General features: G+C 40.0%; 1 protein-coding gene and 1 long non-coding RNA gene across 4 annotated transcripts in view; one reads left to right on the top strand and one right to left on the bottom strand.

The window, feature by feature from the left end:
• LOC140485589 (uncharacterized) overlaps positions 1–17,576 on the bottom strand; it is a 91,243-nt gene that overhangs the window by 875 nt on the left and 72,792 nt on the right. The window lies entirely within an intron of this gene.
• The window catches only part of ccser1 (coiled-coil serine-rich protein 1), a 1,276,667-nt gene that overhangs the window by 1,242,911 nt on the left and 16,180 nt on the right, over positions 1–17,576 (top strand). The gene's annotated exons all lie outside the window — the stretch shown is intronic.

Here is a 17,576-nt window from a genome sequence, read left to right as displayed (position 1 = left end):
ACCCAATCTAGTCCCACCTACCAGCATCTGGCCAATATCCCTCCAAACCCTTCCTATTCATATACCCATCCAAATGCCTCTTAAATATTGCAATTGTACCAGCCTCCACCACTTCCTCTGGCAGCTTATACCATACTTGTACCACCCTCTGTGTGAAAAAGTTGCCCCTTAGGTCTCTTTTATACCTTTCCCCTCTCACCCTAAACCTATGCCCTCGAGTTCTGGACTCCCCGACCCCAGGGAAAAGTCTTTGTCTATTTACCCTATCCATGAACCTTCATAATTTTGTAAACCTCTACAAGGTCACCCCTCAGCTTCTGATGCTCCAGGGAAAACAGCCCCATCCTGTTCAGTCTCTCCCAATAGCTTAAATTCTCCAACCCTGGCAACATCCTTGTAAATCTTTTCTGAACCCTTTCAAGTTTCACAACATCTTTCCGATAGGATGGAGACCAGGCAAACCTTAAGGGTTTGCACAACCTTGTATAAACCTTTGTTATTCCTTCAGGATATGAAGGTCCATATAAATAGGCCAGAGTTTAAGTCCCACCAGCGCCAGAGGTACATAACAGCACCTTTGAACAGATTGATGAGAAAATCTCGATAAATTAGCTACAGCATAGACCACCTGACTCCACCTGGCTTGCTGCACTATTCACTTAGGTCATGGCTGATCATGGATTGGTCCACATCCATACCAACCTGCAATACCCTTGCACCCCTTTATATGTCAAACATCTATCCACTTCTTCCTTAAGAACAGTCAAAGACTCTACTTCCTTTGTCTTTTCATGAAGAGCTTTCCAAAGACACTCAACCCGCAGTGAGAAGAAAATTCTCTTCTCTGTCTTAAATGGGTGACCCTTTATTTTCAAATTGTGATCTCTTGTTCTAGATTCTCCCACAAGAGGAAACATCACCTCATGCACCTGTCCCTCAGGATCTTATATGTTTCAATCAGGTTACCTCATATTCTTCTGAACTCCAGTGAATATATATCGATGGTGACATCTTGAAAAATGTCCCTATTACAAAGGAGGAAGTGCAGGATGTCTTGAAATGCATAAAAGTGGATAAATCCCCTGGAGCTGATCAGGTGTACCCTAAAACTCTGTGGGAAACTAGGGAACTGATTGCTGGGCTTCTTACTGAGATATTTGTATCTTCGATAGTCACAGGTGAGGTGCCGGAAGACTGGAGGTTGGCTGACGTGGCGCCACTATTTAAGAAAGGTGGCAAGGACAAACCAGGGAACTATAGACCGGTGAGCCTGACATCGGTGATGGGCAAGCTGTTAGAGGGAATGCTGAGGGACAGGATGAACATGTATTTGGAAAGGCAAGGTCTGATTAGGGACAGTCAGTATGGCTTTGTGCATGGGAAATCATGTCTCTCAAACTTGATTCAGTTGTTTGAAGAAGTAACAAAGAGGATTCATGAGGGCAGAGCATCTCATATGTTTGATCTATATGGACTTCAGTAAGGCATTTGACAAGGTTCTCCATGGGAGACTGGTTAGCAAGGTTAGATCTCATGGAATATGGGGAGAACTAGCCATTTGGATACAGAACTGGCACAAAGGTAGAAGACAGAGGTTAGTGGTAGAGGGATTTTTTAAGACTGGAGGCCTGTGACCAGTGAAGTGCCACAAGGATCGGTGGTGGGTCCACTACTTTTCTTCATTTATATAAATGATTTGGATATGAACATAGGAGGTATAGTTAGTAAGTTTGCAGATGACACCAAAATTGGAGGTGTAGTGGAAAGTGAAGGTTACCTCAGGTTACAATGAGATCTTGATCAGATGGGCCAATAGGCTGAGAAGTGGCAGATGGAGTTTAATTCAGATAAATGCGAGGTGCTGCATTTTGGGAAAACAAATCTTAGCAGGACTTATACACTTAATGGTAAGGTCCTTGGGAGTGCTGCTGAACAAAGAGACGTTGGAGTGCAGGTTCATAGCTCCTTGGAAGTAGAATTGCAGATAGATAGGAGAGTGACGAAGGCATTTGGAAAGCTTTCCTTTGTTGGTCAGAGTATTGAGTACAGGAGTTGGGAGGGCATGTTGCAGCTGTACAGGAGATAGCTTAAGCCACTTTTGGAATATTGCATGCAATTCTGGTCTCCTTCCTATCAAAAGGATGTTGTGAAACTTGAAAGGGTTCAGAAAAGATTTACAAGGCTGGTATCAGGGTTGGAGGATTTGAGCTAGAGGTTATAAAGGCTGGGGCTATTTTCCCTGGAGCGTCGCAGGCTGAGGGGTGACGTTATAGAGGTTTATAAAATCATGAGGGGCATGGATAGAGTAAATAGACAAGGTTTTTTCCCTGGATGGGGAAGTCCAGAACTAGAGGGTATAGTTTTAGGGTGAGAGAGGAAAGATATAAAAGAGACCTAAGGGGCAACTTTTTCACACAGAGGGTGGTGTGGAATGGACTATCAGGGGAAGTGGTGGATGCTAGTACAATTGCAACATTTAAAAGGCATCTGGATGAAGGCATATGAATAGGAAGGACTGAGAGGGATATGGGCCGGGTGCTGGCAGATGGGACTGGATTGGGGTGAGATATCTGGTCAGCATGGATGGGTTGGACCGAAGGGTCTGTTTCCGTGCTGTACATCTCTGTGACTCTATGAGTCTGTGTGCCTCACCTGTTCTAGGTATTAATGTTGTAAGCTTTCTCTGAACTGTTTCCAAAACGTTTAGATCCTTCCTTATGTATCCTTCTTCTCTGTACCTTGTACCCTTTTTGAAGTCATTAAAAACTCTCCTTGTATCTTTAACCATTTCCCACTCACTAAGTACCTGTGTGCTTGTTAACTGCTGTATAGGAGCCAGCACAGGGACACTAAGCTGGGATGCCCTCCCTAAACCTGTCCATCTCTGCCTATCGTTTATCCTTTAAGATATTGTTCTATTTGTCCTGTGTAACCCCTTATATTATTTCTTAATATAACTCAATGTTATTACATTCCAATGAGTTTCCTTGGACAACTTATTACATCAAAGGTGACATACAAGTCCGACTTCATCTTGTAGTATTGTCATATGATCACACAGTTCATTAATTCATAGAAGGCGGCTATTCGGTCCATCGTGCCTATGCCAGCTCTCTCAAAGTGAAATCACGCTGATTCCAACTCTCTGCTTTTCTTCTGTTCTGCTCTTTATTTCTGTTCTTTTCCACTTTCTTGTTAGGAATTCTGCTTTCACTACCACATCTTGCAGTGAAGCCCAAGGGAGACCTTGCGAAGTATACAAATTGGAATACTAGATCACATATCAATTATCAAAATACAAGGTACATCAGAGGATGTGCCCAAAAAGGAACAGTTCTATTTACATACATTGACAATTTGAACTTAGTTTTTAAAAATCAGAAATAAAAGCTGGCACCAAAATAAATAAACATAGGATTGTTAAATTGTGTTAAAACTGAACTGGCTGGCTCGTGCTCTTCAGGGAAGTAAGCCTGCTAGCTTCATATGAGATCATAAGAGCAGAAGGAGAGCAATCAGCCCATTGAGTATGCTCCATCAGTCAATGAGATTATGGCTGATCTGATAATCCTCAACCCTACCTTCCTGCATTTTCCCTATAACCCTTGCTTCCCTGTCTCTCTCAGGTTTGAATATACTTTATGACCCTACCTCAATAGCCTTCTGTAGTAAAGATTTTCACAGATTCATTACCCTCTGAGAGACAAAATTCCTCCTCATCTCTATCTGAAGTATCCTCAGATAATGCAATCTTGTGTGTGCTAGAATCTCCCATGTAGGGAAAGGACCCCTCACCTGACCAATATGTATTTTTTCATTTTTCTCTCATGGGATGTAAGCATCTTTAGGATTAGCACAATCATTATTTGTTGCCCATCCCTAATAATGTATTTGAGTGAGTGACTTGCTCGATAATTTCATAGGGCAGATATCAGTCAACATATTGCTGAGTCACATATAAACTAGATTAGGGAAGAATGGCAGATTTTCTTCCAGAAAGTACATCAGCAATTCACATTATGTTTTACGACAATCAGTGATTGTTTCATTGTTACTGTTACCGAAACCGGCTTCAATTTCAAGCTGTTCTGATGTGATTTGAGCCTTTGTCAGCAGAGCATTAGCCAGGGCTTCTGTTGCTTCAGCTGAGTGACCCTAGCTCTTAGCCACCATCACCCCATTTAGGTTCTACACCAATGTGACTATCTCTTAAAAAACATTCATGAAATTAACTGGCCCTTTTATATGAGTTTTTTTTAACAAGTTTCTCTCACACTGTTTTTCTCGAAAATAGGCATCTTCAGAGGAAGAGTGTTTGATCTGCTTCTAGCATATCCTCTCATTGCAGTCATCTTAATGCACAAGAATAGAAAGTTCACTGTCTATGTTAGTCCTGCAGTTGTAGTTATGCCAAGCGATTGCAATGGGAACATTTTAATTAATAGAAACCGGCAGTGAATGTGCCCTGACTTATGCTCCCATCCTATGAACTAGCTGTAAAGCTCAAACTTTGAACATTGTTCCAATGTCTTAATGCCCTGTGGCAGGAGCATTCAAGTTGAACCTTTATTCCTCACACACAGAATTTGCTGATCTAAATACCTTCCTGACTTTTGAACTTTTGGATGTCTGGCTGTCTGTGTTTGCTTTTAAATCACGTTGTCAGTTTGCAAATGCTGCACCTAATCTTATTTCCCAATTGTTGCCTGACAACCTGTTTCTAATCTATTGATGAGCCTTCACAGATTTAAGTTCACCAACTCATCCCTATCATTGTGCTGATGTTGTATACTGACAGTCTGTCCAGGGAACCAGACTACCCAGATAGCAACTGATATATTGTCTGTTATGGATGCCTCTTTGGAAAATATCTATTAAAAAAAAAAGCCCCTATCAGAGACATTATCACCCATCTCTAGAACAGATGGAACTTGAACCTGGGCCTCCTAGGCCAGAGATAGGGACAGTATCACTGCACTACAAAAGCCCTGGATCTTTATATTTATATTCAGATAGAAAGCTTTGTACTAATTAATTGGAAATTCTTTGCTGTGAAGAAAACCATTTTACTGCACGCTATTCGTAGCACACCCATTGAGTTAAAGATTCCCATTTTAAAAATTGAAGAATGAATATGACATCTGATAGCTGTATGCAGACTTTGTCATTGGGTCATGTTTTGTTATCAGAACTAAAATGAGGCTGAAAAAATTGGTCATCTATAATTGTCATGCAGGAAAGCCCACAATGTATTATTTCAAGCATGCGTACAATTCAATTCTCTTGAAATACTGTTCACTTTTTTACAGAAAGGAGAACAGATAGTATTGTGGGAAAAATACAAAGGAACAGCTTACCATTTTTGTTTAATTTATGCTGACATTTCTCTGCTTTTAACTATTTATACTTTTAACTTTGATTAATTGTTCATTGAGAACTCTAGTGGAAAGATTACAACTTGTCATTGGAGACAACATATGGTTTAAAACTGCTCACGCATCTTTGTTTTGCTTGTTGCATGTGGTCGATAATGAGGTGACATTATTTTAAAGTGAATGACAGAAGGTTTAAAAAGGATTTGAGGAAATAAGTTTTCACCCAGATGTTAGTGGGGGTCTAGAATGCACTGCTGGGGATAACTGAGGCAGAAACAGCCTTTAAAAAGATTAGATTAGATTAGATTACATTACTTACAGTGTGGAAACAGGTCCTTCGGCCCAACAAGTCCACACCGCCCCGCCGAAGCGTTACCCACCCATACCCCTACATCTACATCTACCCCTTACCTAACACTAGGGGCAATTTAGCATGGCCAATTCACCTGACCGGCACATCTTTGGACTGTGGGAGGAAACCGGAGCACCCGGAGGAAACCCACGCAGACACGGGGAGAACGTGCAAACTCCACACAGTCAGTCGCCCGAGGCGGGAATTGAACCGGGGTCTCTGGCGCTGTGAGGCAGCAGTGCTAACCACTGTGCCACCGTGCCGCCCACAAGGATTAGGTTGAGCATTTTAAGTTGTCATATGGCCTAGTGTGGGAAAATGGGACTAGTGCAGGTAGTAGTATATTTTTGATGGTACAAACTTGATGGGCCAAAGGGCTTCTTTTGTACTCTATGATTCTATGGCCATTCATACAAGTGTTGTTGTCAAAACAGTAATTTAGAGTGAAAACAACAAATGCCAGAGATCACTGCGGGTCAGTGTTTATTTGAAGATAGAACTATATACAAACAATGACTTTGTCAAACATATCTGATCTGTGGGAATGCTATACTTTATTCTGTCTACACAATGCATGGGATTAAACATCAAATATTGGTCATCAGTTTAGGATGCACCTCACAAAGTACATGTACAGCACAACAAAGCTGGCAGGAGGTAAATGAGTTCCCACTGGGTACTAAACTCAGGTGGCAGTGCCCAATATTTTGGATGAGGACAGGGACATCAGAATGAGAGGCTGCATACTTAAAATACAAATGAGGAGGAATTTTCTTCTCTGAGAGAGTGGTGAATCTGTGGAATTGTTTACCACAGAGAGCTAGCAAGGCAAGTCATTATGTATACTCAAAGCTGAGAGAGACAGCTTTTTTTAATCAGTAACAGCATTCAAGGGTTGTGGGGACAAGGCAGAAAAGTGCATTTTGAGGATCATCAGATCAGCCATGATCTCATTGAATGGCAGAGCAGACTTTGATGGACTGAATGGCCCACTTCTGCTCCTATTCCTTATGTTCTGAAGGTTTTCTGGATGTCAGGAAAGTTGCATCATATTTTTCTGCAAGGAATTAGTTGTCATCACAGAGTCTCCAGGGATGAAGATTTGGCCCAGACGTGTGCAGCCCAGTGTGAAAGTAGGAGAAGAGTCCATCTGCAATGTAGCTGATTTCTGGTTGATGATCAAAAGGATCGGTGATAAGCTCATAATTTACAGGAGATTGTCTGCTCTTAATATAAAAGTGTCAATCTAGTATAGTAAAAGGGGTTAGGGAGCATCGATAGTCCATCAGAGCCACACTGCCAGTGGATAGATCAGCTCAGACTGAAGATGTTTTTGTTTTGGTGGCACGACTTAACAGCAGCGTGACAAAGCAAGTGAAGCAGTTTGAGCTGCAAGCTTGAGAAATTCTCAGCAAGCCAGGTAGTATCTGTGTAAGAAAGAAAAACTGAGTTAACAGACTGGATCGTTGCTCCCAAAGGAGAGGGTGTGATTTGGGAAATCTCCAAGAGCACTGAACCTGCCCAGGAGGATAAAGTTGTTCACTTTAGGGTGGGAAGGTGTTGGGTGAAGTTGGGCCCACTGCCACATAGCCATGGTTTGGAGGTAACCACCAAAGATGCTGAGTGCCAAGTGGTCTCTTTAATAGGCCCATTTGCTTCTCTCAGACTTTGCAGTGGCTTTTTAAATGTTAAGTCCTGTATTTCTCACTCTTCACATCCCTCCAAACTACTCCCCATGCCTTAATCATCTTTCCACTCACCCCCCTGCACTCTGCCCCTGCCCATGGCTCCTTATAGCACCCCCCAAGCTAACTAATGCCTACCCACATAGCCTACCATAAATGTAACTTGTGGAAGCATCCATGCACTAATTATCATATAATAACAGCTCTTGGAGTGATGTCAACAAACAGCTGTCGTAATTGCTTGAAAGCATACTTTCAGTTCTAATTGGCATGGAAAGGCTGTTTTCTATTTTGTTCTTATAGGGATGGAGATTTAAATAACTCATCACTTCAATGCCAGCTTAATTTTAGATCATTCTTATGCCTTTGCTCACCACTCTTTGCTCTTACACCCTTAATGCCAACTCATCCAATATGCACCATGGCAGACCTTGGGAGCCAGATTGAGATGGAAAAAATTAATGTCTAAATATCTATTGTGGCCTTTGCGATATTAAACAAAAAAACCCTCACATTTGTGAAAGTCAGTTGAAAAATATAAGAACTCCTTCAGTAGTTCATCCCTTATAAAACAGTCTTGTATTCATAAGCCTGCACCCAAGACAGTTATTCCCTTAATATTCCCTTTGAACTGTTAAGCATACCATAAACTAGCAAGGACTTGCTGACATAATTGGGGGGTCATGGAATACAACCAAGCATTAATATGCATATAATGATAACCCTTGGGATAATGTCAAAAAACAGCTGTTGCAGTTGCTAGAACAGGTATTTTCAATTCTCAATTATATGGACAGACTATTTGCTCTTCACTTTTTATACAGCTATGGATTTAACCAACTTGTCAGCTTCATTTCTTTTAACAAAATGACACATGCAGGCTTTTTTTATTTAAAAGGCTGAGGATTTAAATAACTTTACTCTTGATAGTTCTGCAAACCTCATCCACCTTCCATGAGACTTTACTTCATCTCCATAAATTTTGTAACTCCCATACTGCAAGGTAATAACTTTGCTACAGGGAAAATGGGGTCCATTTCAACTCAGCACTGAGTTCAAATGGCGCTACTGACTTTAGATTTGTTACATGTGTAAATCATGCTCCAACCTTCTTCCCAGTCAGACCTGTACAGTCTTCAATATTGATTTCCAAGTCTATGTCCCATCTGCTAACTGAATGGTCCACAAAATCTTTGTGACTACAAAAACTGACACCAATGTTTTGACTTTATGACCTCATATTAGAATGGTGACAGGTCATAGACCTGAAACGTTAACTCTGTTTCTGTCCCCTTATATATTTCCTGGCCTGACCTGCTGTATATCCATTTCCAGCATTTACATGTTTTGTTTTCACAATCTTGATGAATAAATTATTTTAATTTTTGACTTACTCAATTGTTTTTAGAAGATAACATTTATAGGAACTGGATGCAACACCAAAGTTATCAGGATGACTGAGTATTTAGATTTAAGAAGTGAGCCAGTTTGAATGATAGTGAGTACACGAGAGCCGCTAATGTGTAAGTGAAAGACAGAGCATTTAGTGTTTGTGGCACTTGATTGAAAGTGTTACTGGAGGAAGTTCTCTTCCACAAGTTTCATTTTATTGGTAAGGCTGGTCTCTGGGGTGGAAAAGTCACTGGCTTGCATACCAAAGACACAGTCATCACCATAGATTAATCTCTCTCTGCTCCTCTGAAAACAGTAAACAGAATGAGCTGCTGCTGAAAATGATTTATATTCTATTCATGGTTACTGACCGTAACATAGTTGGAACATTGGCACTTGTGAGTTATGAGGCTGTTCCACTCAATGGATGCAAATTGTGTCCTGTGAGTCCTTACCGGGTATTCTGCCTGATTTATGGAAAGACAGGAATGACATATCACTCACTTTGTTGCAACTTGTGGATTGTTTAAAAATATAGTGAGGACTCTAATGAGTAAATGTTCATATATCATGCAATTGCATATTATTCAGACCTTCATTGACAGTTCTGTTCCAGTGCAATGAGAAAAACTGAAATGTTGTAGGCTTATCTCAGTCTACACTACAAAGGCTAATTTCTCTCTCTTGAGTTCTATGTGTGAAAGTAAATGCTTCACTGGAAGAAAACCATTAGTTTGTAGGTGTTGTCACTAATGACCACAATGCCTCTTTTGTTTTGGCAACAGAAACCGATAATGTAGATTCTGATATAAATTACAATGTAGCTGAGAGTAAAACGAAATGGTCACTTCAAAATAAAAAGTCTTTTTCTAGTTTGGATCTGACTATTGATGTTGTTCCCATCATGGTAAACTCAGAAGGCCTCTCAATAAGCTGGCAGATCTTTTATAATCAATTTGATTGCATTCTGCACATCTCCAAGTGCATTCAATTTGATGTATAAATTTGCAGAAGCTCTAAGTAGTTTTTGAGTTTCAGTGTACCTATAATTGGAAAGAACTTACACCTGGCTATCTGATGCTATAACTAATAAGTGTGAAAGTCTTGGACACAGCCTTCAGCGGTCTCTCTATTATTGCTGAAAAGAGTGACAGATTGCTGATGTTTTTTGCTTTGCACTCATCAGGCAAATACAAGAAGGATAAATTTCAAAGGATCACAACAATTTATATTACAGGATAAACAGATGTTGATTGGTTGGCACCTCAACACTGTTTGTCCCAGTGCTTTGGAGAAAGCAATGGGAAACCATAGCATTCCTAAACTTCTGGATAACTTAAATTTATAATACTTCTGCAAGGATCTTTAATCTGGTCTTACAGGTGTCCACAAAAGTTGTTTGAGTTTCCTTGCACCGTTTTTAACATGTCGTTTCCACTGGTTTGCCATCCAATCCAAGAACTGACAGTCTTGGATTTTTTTTTGCCATTGTTAGTTTAGTGGTAGTACTATGGTGTCCTGGTCTACAGATTGGATTGATGTCAGAGTTTCTGATATCTGTTAGTGGGACCAGTGGGAATGGAAGTATCGATCTCAAAATAGCAAATATTTCCTTTTAAAATTAATTAGAAGCATATCAGTCCTTGTTCATGTTTGCCTAAGATATTGTTTTGTTAGTTACTGGACACTTGGAATGACCATTTGAGTTCATATCCTGAGTTGCTTCATGTGGTGCAGATTGCCCTGGAGAACCATCTAAAAGGCATTTGGTATCCCCTGGTCAAGGGATTTTTATCCTGTTGGCATTTGGGTTTGTATGACCTTTTTGTGCCCAGTGAGGTAAATGTATTTTTACCCCAGCAGCATTATTACTGGTAATGTGATTTCCAGTTAGAGTCTTGCAATGTGACAAGGTTGGGGGAAAAAAAAGGACAGATGACAAAGAGATATAAAGAATACAAAGTAGTCAAAAAGGTCAGTCAGCATAATAGAGCTTCTTTTCCACCTGAGATAGATTGTGGCAATCGATTAATGCTGGTGGAGCATGTTGCATCACAAGCCAGCATTGCTAGAAAGATTGTCATTAGCCATATATAGATTTCTGTTTTGTTTTATTCAATGCGGGCATCTGTGGCTAGTCCAGCACACACCTGCCCATCCTGATTGCAAGGGGAGATGTTTAAGAATCAACCACATTGCTGCAGATCAAGAGACACATGGAGGCAAGGCCAGAAGAATAGGTCAGATTTCCTTCTGTCAAGGACATTAGTGAACCAAACAGTTTTTTTTTATGACAATCAACAATGGTCACTTATTTATCATTAGGCTAGCTTATAATTCCAGCTTTTTATTGAATTCACCAACTGTCATGGTGGGAGTTAAGTCTGTTTCCCAAGAATGTTCTCCTGGAGTTGAGTTTTAGTTGCAGGGTGTCTGTTAGAAGGGCATTTGCCTCCACCAGATAGTGCAGGACCAGCGTAGACAACGATTCTGGGAATATGTTGTGCTGTCAAATAAAAAACACATTTTGGTCAGATTTTTGTTACTCAGTTGTTAAGATGAGACCTTGAATTTTTTCTGGCTCAGTAAATGTGTTTCAGTTTAAAGAACCGCTGTAGATCCAGTTATTGCTCCATAGGCGTGCAAATCTGACACAACAACACTAGAGGCAGATTCGAGGTGGTCGTGAGGATGAACAGATGCCAACACAGGGTGGCTAAAGGTCAAAAGGTTCGATGGGAATTAGAACATTGAACAGTACAGCGCAGTACAAGCCCTTCAGCCCACAATGTTGTGCCAAGCATTTATCTTAATCCAAGATCAACCTACCCTACACACCACTCGATTTACTGCTATCCATGTGCTTGTCCAGCAGTTACTTAAGTGTCCCTAATACCTCTGACACTACTACCACTGCTGGCAGTCCATTCCATGCACCCACCACTCTCTGCGTAAAGAACCTACCTCTGACATCTCCCCTATACCTTCCACCAATCACCTTAAAATTATTATCCCTCGTGACAGCTATTTCTGCCCTGGGGAAAAGTGTGTGACGATCTACCTATGCCTCACATTACCTTGATTTGGAGACAACCACCTGATGAAGGAGCGGTGCTCCGAAAGCTAGTGCTTCCAATTAAACCTGTTGGACTATAACCTGGTGTTGTGTGATTTTTAACTTTGTACACCCCAGTCCAACACTGGCATCTCCAAATCATGTCTACTACCGACACCACTAACTACCGGCTTAAAGTGGAGAGGATCTCCAAGAAAATCGCACATATCGAAATTACAACCACCTGATGAAGGAGCTGCACTCCGAAAGCTAGTGCTTCCAATTAAACCTGTTGAACTATAACCTGGTGTTGATTTTCACATTACCTTGCTTTCATCCCTGTTGTTTTGACACTGTTTGACCCTTATCTGTCATTCCTCATTTCTTGTCACCATTCACTCCACCCTCTCACCCCTCCTCATCCTCCTCCATGAGACCTCATGCCTCTTTTATGTCAGCTCATTATCCTCACCAATACCACCTCATGCCTCCATTGCACTCATTTCCACTCATTCTCTATTCACCTTGGTGGCCACTGGGGGCATGTAGGAGTGAACAAAAATAAGCATATAATAAACCAATAGAGCTGTCATTGATATGCAATATCCAATTCAAAGCCTTTAAGTCATCTCAAGTGGTTAATCTCTTATGAAAACAAAAATTTGTATTTAGACTCCATGTCAAAGATAGCAAATCCTTTAATAGCATCTCCAAACTGAATAGAACTGCAAAACCCAGAAACACCCTCTGAGATGAATGAAGCTTTTCAAACTCAGCTGAGCATTCATAATGATATAATACTTGCCCAAGAGGAAATGTTAACAGATGTCTATTGGAACTGCTTGATCAAATGTTAATGATATTTTCTAACTTACACCCCAGATAACTGTCAATAACAGCAGTCCTGAAGGATTGTTGTTTTGCTCTCTCACTGACAGCTTAAGCCTTATTTATTTCCCAAGTTAAAGAGCTGGGGACTTAAGAGATTTTCAACTTAAATCGACCTTAACAGGCTTTGAAGAACATTCAAAGCTTTTCCATAATTAACACTATGGGTTAAGGCTGTTATAACAACCAAAGTGTGGTCTATTTGAAGTTCAAATAGCTTTGTTGCATTTGGGTTTGTTGTCTGATGGATTGCAACCCACCACCTTAACTCCAACAACAAAAATAGTACCACTCAGAAATAGTGAGGGGAAGATTTTCCATCCTAAGATCCCACATACTATTTTTAAAGGTCTTCAGGTCCATCTTGAGTTTGTAATAATCCAGCTGTTCTTGTTTAGTCTGTTAAAAGTAAAAATTACAGGCAAAAATTTGAATATAAATTTAAGAACAGTAAACAAATAATTTACTGCAGCAATTCAAAATTATCTTTACATTGCAATAATGCTAGAGAATAATGTTGCAATTATCTTTCAAAGATGAGTGTTTTTCATGTCAAGAGGATACTTTGAAAATGTTTAATGATTGTAAGAACTTGATCCATAATGGAGATTTGGTGTTCTACAGTGACATTAAATGAAATGCAGCTAGAAACTTAGCTGCCATTGAGAAAAATAGAGGACAAGAAGGGTTGAAGGTTTCCTTGTTTTGAATGGAGGGAACAAGTGCCATGGATACTCCTATAGAAAATTGACAAGAAACTGTCTAACCTTATTGTATCTGGAGGCATTTCTTGCCTGCTCACTTCTGACCTAGATATTACTGTGAGGTCGCAGAAGTGTAAAGGATCACCCACTAACTACAGGTGTCACCCAATTTCATAAAATGTAATTTAATACGATGGCAATTTGATAGATACAAATTGCATTTATAAAATGGCTTTATATACTATAGTATATATGATTCACTACAGTGCTTTACAGATAATGAAGTGATTTTAATGTGGAGCTGCCTCTGTAATGTTGTGAACCGAGCAACCAATTTGAACAACAGAGAAAATCATAGAAAAGTTACAGCATGGCCAGATGCCAGTCAGCCCATTGTCTCTGTGCCATCTGATTAAGCTAGTTGCCCATTCTAATCCCACTTCCCAGCACATGGACTATACCCTTGAAGGTTGAGGGTAAGTTGAAGGTCTCTGTCTCTAGCACCAAGACTGGCAGAAAAGTCCACAATAACTAGATATCTGACCAAAAACTTCACTTTAGAGCATAAGAATCAAGTGAGGGTATTGTCTAGAAGATTGCTCTTTGCTGCAAGATATTTCACTTGAAAAGGCCTCAGCTTGGATAATAGAAGCCCAATGCAGGCAGGAGGAACAACAGTTTTTATGCTTATGCACTTCGCAACCCTTAGGACTCAACATTGAGTTCAACATCTTCAGACCTTGACTTCTGACCATAATTTTGTTCAAAATGTTTCTCAGGGAAGTTCTCAGCTTCACGATGTTGCTACCAGGACTTTCACATGCTTGAACACTTGCCCTCTGCACTCAACCATTCAGTTGTATACCACAAAACTGCCTGCTGTTCACAACTGTTTCAACTGATTGGCATTTCACCTAAAGTGTCACCTCTTCCCATCACTGCATACAAATCTTTCAAGACAATTAAGATTTTGAGAAAAACAAATCTGCCCTTTAGATATGGCCTTTTAATTTGTGATCCAGTCAATAAGAATTAAACACCATTGTATCAACAGCATACTATGTCATCATTTCTCCCTCAAATTGTAATTTATTTCTTTGGATTGTTGGTTCACGATTAGTTCTGTTGTGAAGTCTGCATTCATGATAGGCAATGTATTATGCTCTATGTTCTACAGGGGTTTTTGATAATTGGATGCTTGAACTACAGCTTTTCAACATTGTTCACTAAACCAACGCACAAGCCATTAAAGAAACTGCATAATGGATTTATATAGCCCTAGATAATCCATCTCATTCCATGACTAATCTAAACATATTATTTTTATTTAAAAAAAGAACTGCAACTGAAATCTTTCGCAGGGCTACTTGTATTCTGCCAGTATAAATGCACTTGAAGTACAATGAGGATTCCTTTGAAACTTAAGACAATATAACTCTTCAAGTTGTATTAGGAATTCTAAAGAAGAATCATATTGAATTCAAAACATTAAATTTGATTTTCTATTTCTCCAGTATCTCTGTCTTCATTATTGTTATCATTTTCTCAATGCCTTTTTTCTACGCAGCAATGTTACTACAAGAGAAAACACAGAATTAGGTCAAGGAATAGCTGACTGGTAGGGCGAGTGGGTTTGGAGTTCTCTCTAGAGAAATGTCTATTTGAGCTGTGTATCCTTTTGACAGAGTGAGCTCATCTCAAATAGTTTCTCAGTTACGTTGCAGAGTGGGTGCAGAGGACTACTGTATAAAGTTTTGGCTGAGAGATAAAGCTTGAAGATACAAGGAAGAATGGTGAATGACTGTTGATGTGTGATTTGTACATGCCTTGGTGTCTGCTCTTATCCATGCGATGTACTCACTGACCAAAGTTTCACACTCATCTGGTAGCTTAACCAGATGGTAGACATTCAGTCATTTGCAGTTCTGAGGCAGTAGCTTGGGTGTTTAAACTCCGCTGCACAAACTCAAACTCTTGGGGCTGGTCTCTCAGTGATGGGCTTACAGGCAAGCAGGCTGGGAAATGCCTTTCATGCTGCATCTGTCATCTACCTCTGTGCACCTGACCCCACCTCAATGTTACCAATGGCAAGATTAACATTGGTTTACTGACCTATCCTTGTGGTCCTATGTGGCCAGTTAATCCTCCCCTTAATGTTCTTATCTTGCCACAACTGGGATTTAACCAATAGCAAGATAAATGATGCCAAAAAGTGTCCAACCCGACATTTTTCACTGTGAGTCTTTGGTCAATGAGATGGTAGAGATGCTTCATTCATGGTGTCATAAGAAGTCCACAAAGTTTTCCACCCCCTCACTTGGGACTTCTAGGCCTGACCCTCTGAACTGCCCTTCAAGCTCTCCTCACTTCTCCCCAAACTAAGCTTTATTTCCAGCTCCATGGCTCCTCAAAATTGGAGATTGCACATAGTCGCAGCAGTAGTTACCACTCTCTATGGCATTACTTGGACCAGACAAATCGTGAAGATTTCATTGCCCAACACCTCTCAAAGGTGGAACAATCTCTGCTGCTGGGGCTGAAAACCCAAGGTCATGCCAATAATTGGCCTGAATGCCATTCACTGTCCACGGGGCAAGCCCCTGGATTAGGCCCTGCCTATTTTTGCTTGAGGGTGGTGGATAGAGACCCTGGACTAACAAACATTTCAGCCAATAAACTAGGGTGACATCCAGGGTAAGGTAATGCTTCCCTGTTGTAGATGCCATCTTTCAGAGGGAATGCTAGAAAATGGTGCTGTTCCCCCCTCTCAAGTGGGAGTAAAAGATTCTGTTGGACTATCTTGAAGAAGAGTAGAGGAATCTTACCAGATGTCTTGGTCAGCATTTAAATCTCTTATCTTTCCACCTACTCCATCGCATAACTGAGGAGCTGTGTTTGAGATATCATAAGATTCCTCAATTTTCTTTAATAACATCTAATAGCAACCTTCCTCCAGAGTATTCAGCTACTTCTTCAATTATTCCAAGTTTTCTTTGCTCTCTCATTCAGTCCAGTAATATGTCCAGCAATTTCAGTTACAACTAACAGTAAGTGTGTCAGATAATCAGCGATTTCAGAGTTAGCTTTAGTTAAATTAAAATTCTCACTGATCTTTTAATGACATTACAGCAACAAAAGCACCTTTGAGGTGCTCATCCATAATCCTTTAACAATTAAGGTAACATAAATGTCATCTCAATCTAGAGAAAACTTGAGTTGAGTGCAGTGGGAAGTGAATATTCTGTCATACATATAGCATTGCCATTCTGCAGGGGAAAAATAGATGGACCAAAAGGGTGTTTTCCTGTCCATAATTTCTTATATGTTAGTACAACCTGTGAACTGAGGAAATAACAAGCCAAAACTGGTGATTTTTCACTATCTAAAAGCAGAATAATAGACCTGCACAATTTTGCAATCCTGTTATATTGTAAATTGATTAATTTTAGGATAGGTAATTACAAGACGTTTTATTTGAAAATTTTGACATAAGTGACATTAATCCTTCAAAATATCAATTCATTAATGAGTGATGAAAAGCTTGAGAATTCAATGAATTAACAAACTTGCTCAGAGAATGTTCAACTCCCACCTCTTCGCAAGGTATAAGGTATTTCAAGCGATTAGTATTGAATACCAGTTTTGAAGTAGTGAGCAGGTAACTTTGGAGGCCCTTAAAGTACAGGAGGAAATTTGGCAAATTATAAAATGAGTGAGGAATTTGGGAGATATGAAGGGAGGAACAGTTATCCAAAGGTGCCTGTGCCAAACTGATTGACACAGTTGATTTTGTTTTGAAAAGGGAATGTTTCTTATTTTGAGAGCTTTATGTTATTCTGGGTTAGTTTTTGTGCTAGCAGTTAGTACAGACACCTCTCAAGGGACTGTTTGTTCTTCACTGTGGATGACATTTATGAAGACTGGCAATCCTGTGGGCTCATCAAGAAATAAACTTTACTTAATTGGTTGTAAACTTCATAAATGTGAACAGATTGTAGTAACCTCTATTCTTCCTAAATATACGAAACTGGCAGTAATAAATTGAAGGTCTGCATTAACCAATAACCCAGAATAATCAGGGCACAATGTCCACGGATATAAAAATTCAGCTAATTGTTAATACAG

This window comes from Chiloscyllium punctatum, chromosome 14 (genome assembly GCF_047496795.1).
Source record: "Chiloscyllium punctatum isolate Juve2018m chromosome 14, sChiPun1.3, whole genome shotgun sequence".
NCBI lineage: Eukaryota > Metazoa > Chordata > Chondrichthyes > Orectolobiformes > Hemiscylliidae > Chiloscyllium > Chiloscyllium punctatum.
The sequence above is the reverse complement of the archived record's forward strand: the minus strand, read 5'-3'. Positions and strand labels throughout refer to the sequence as shown.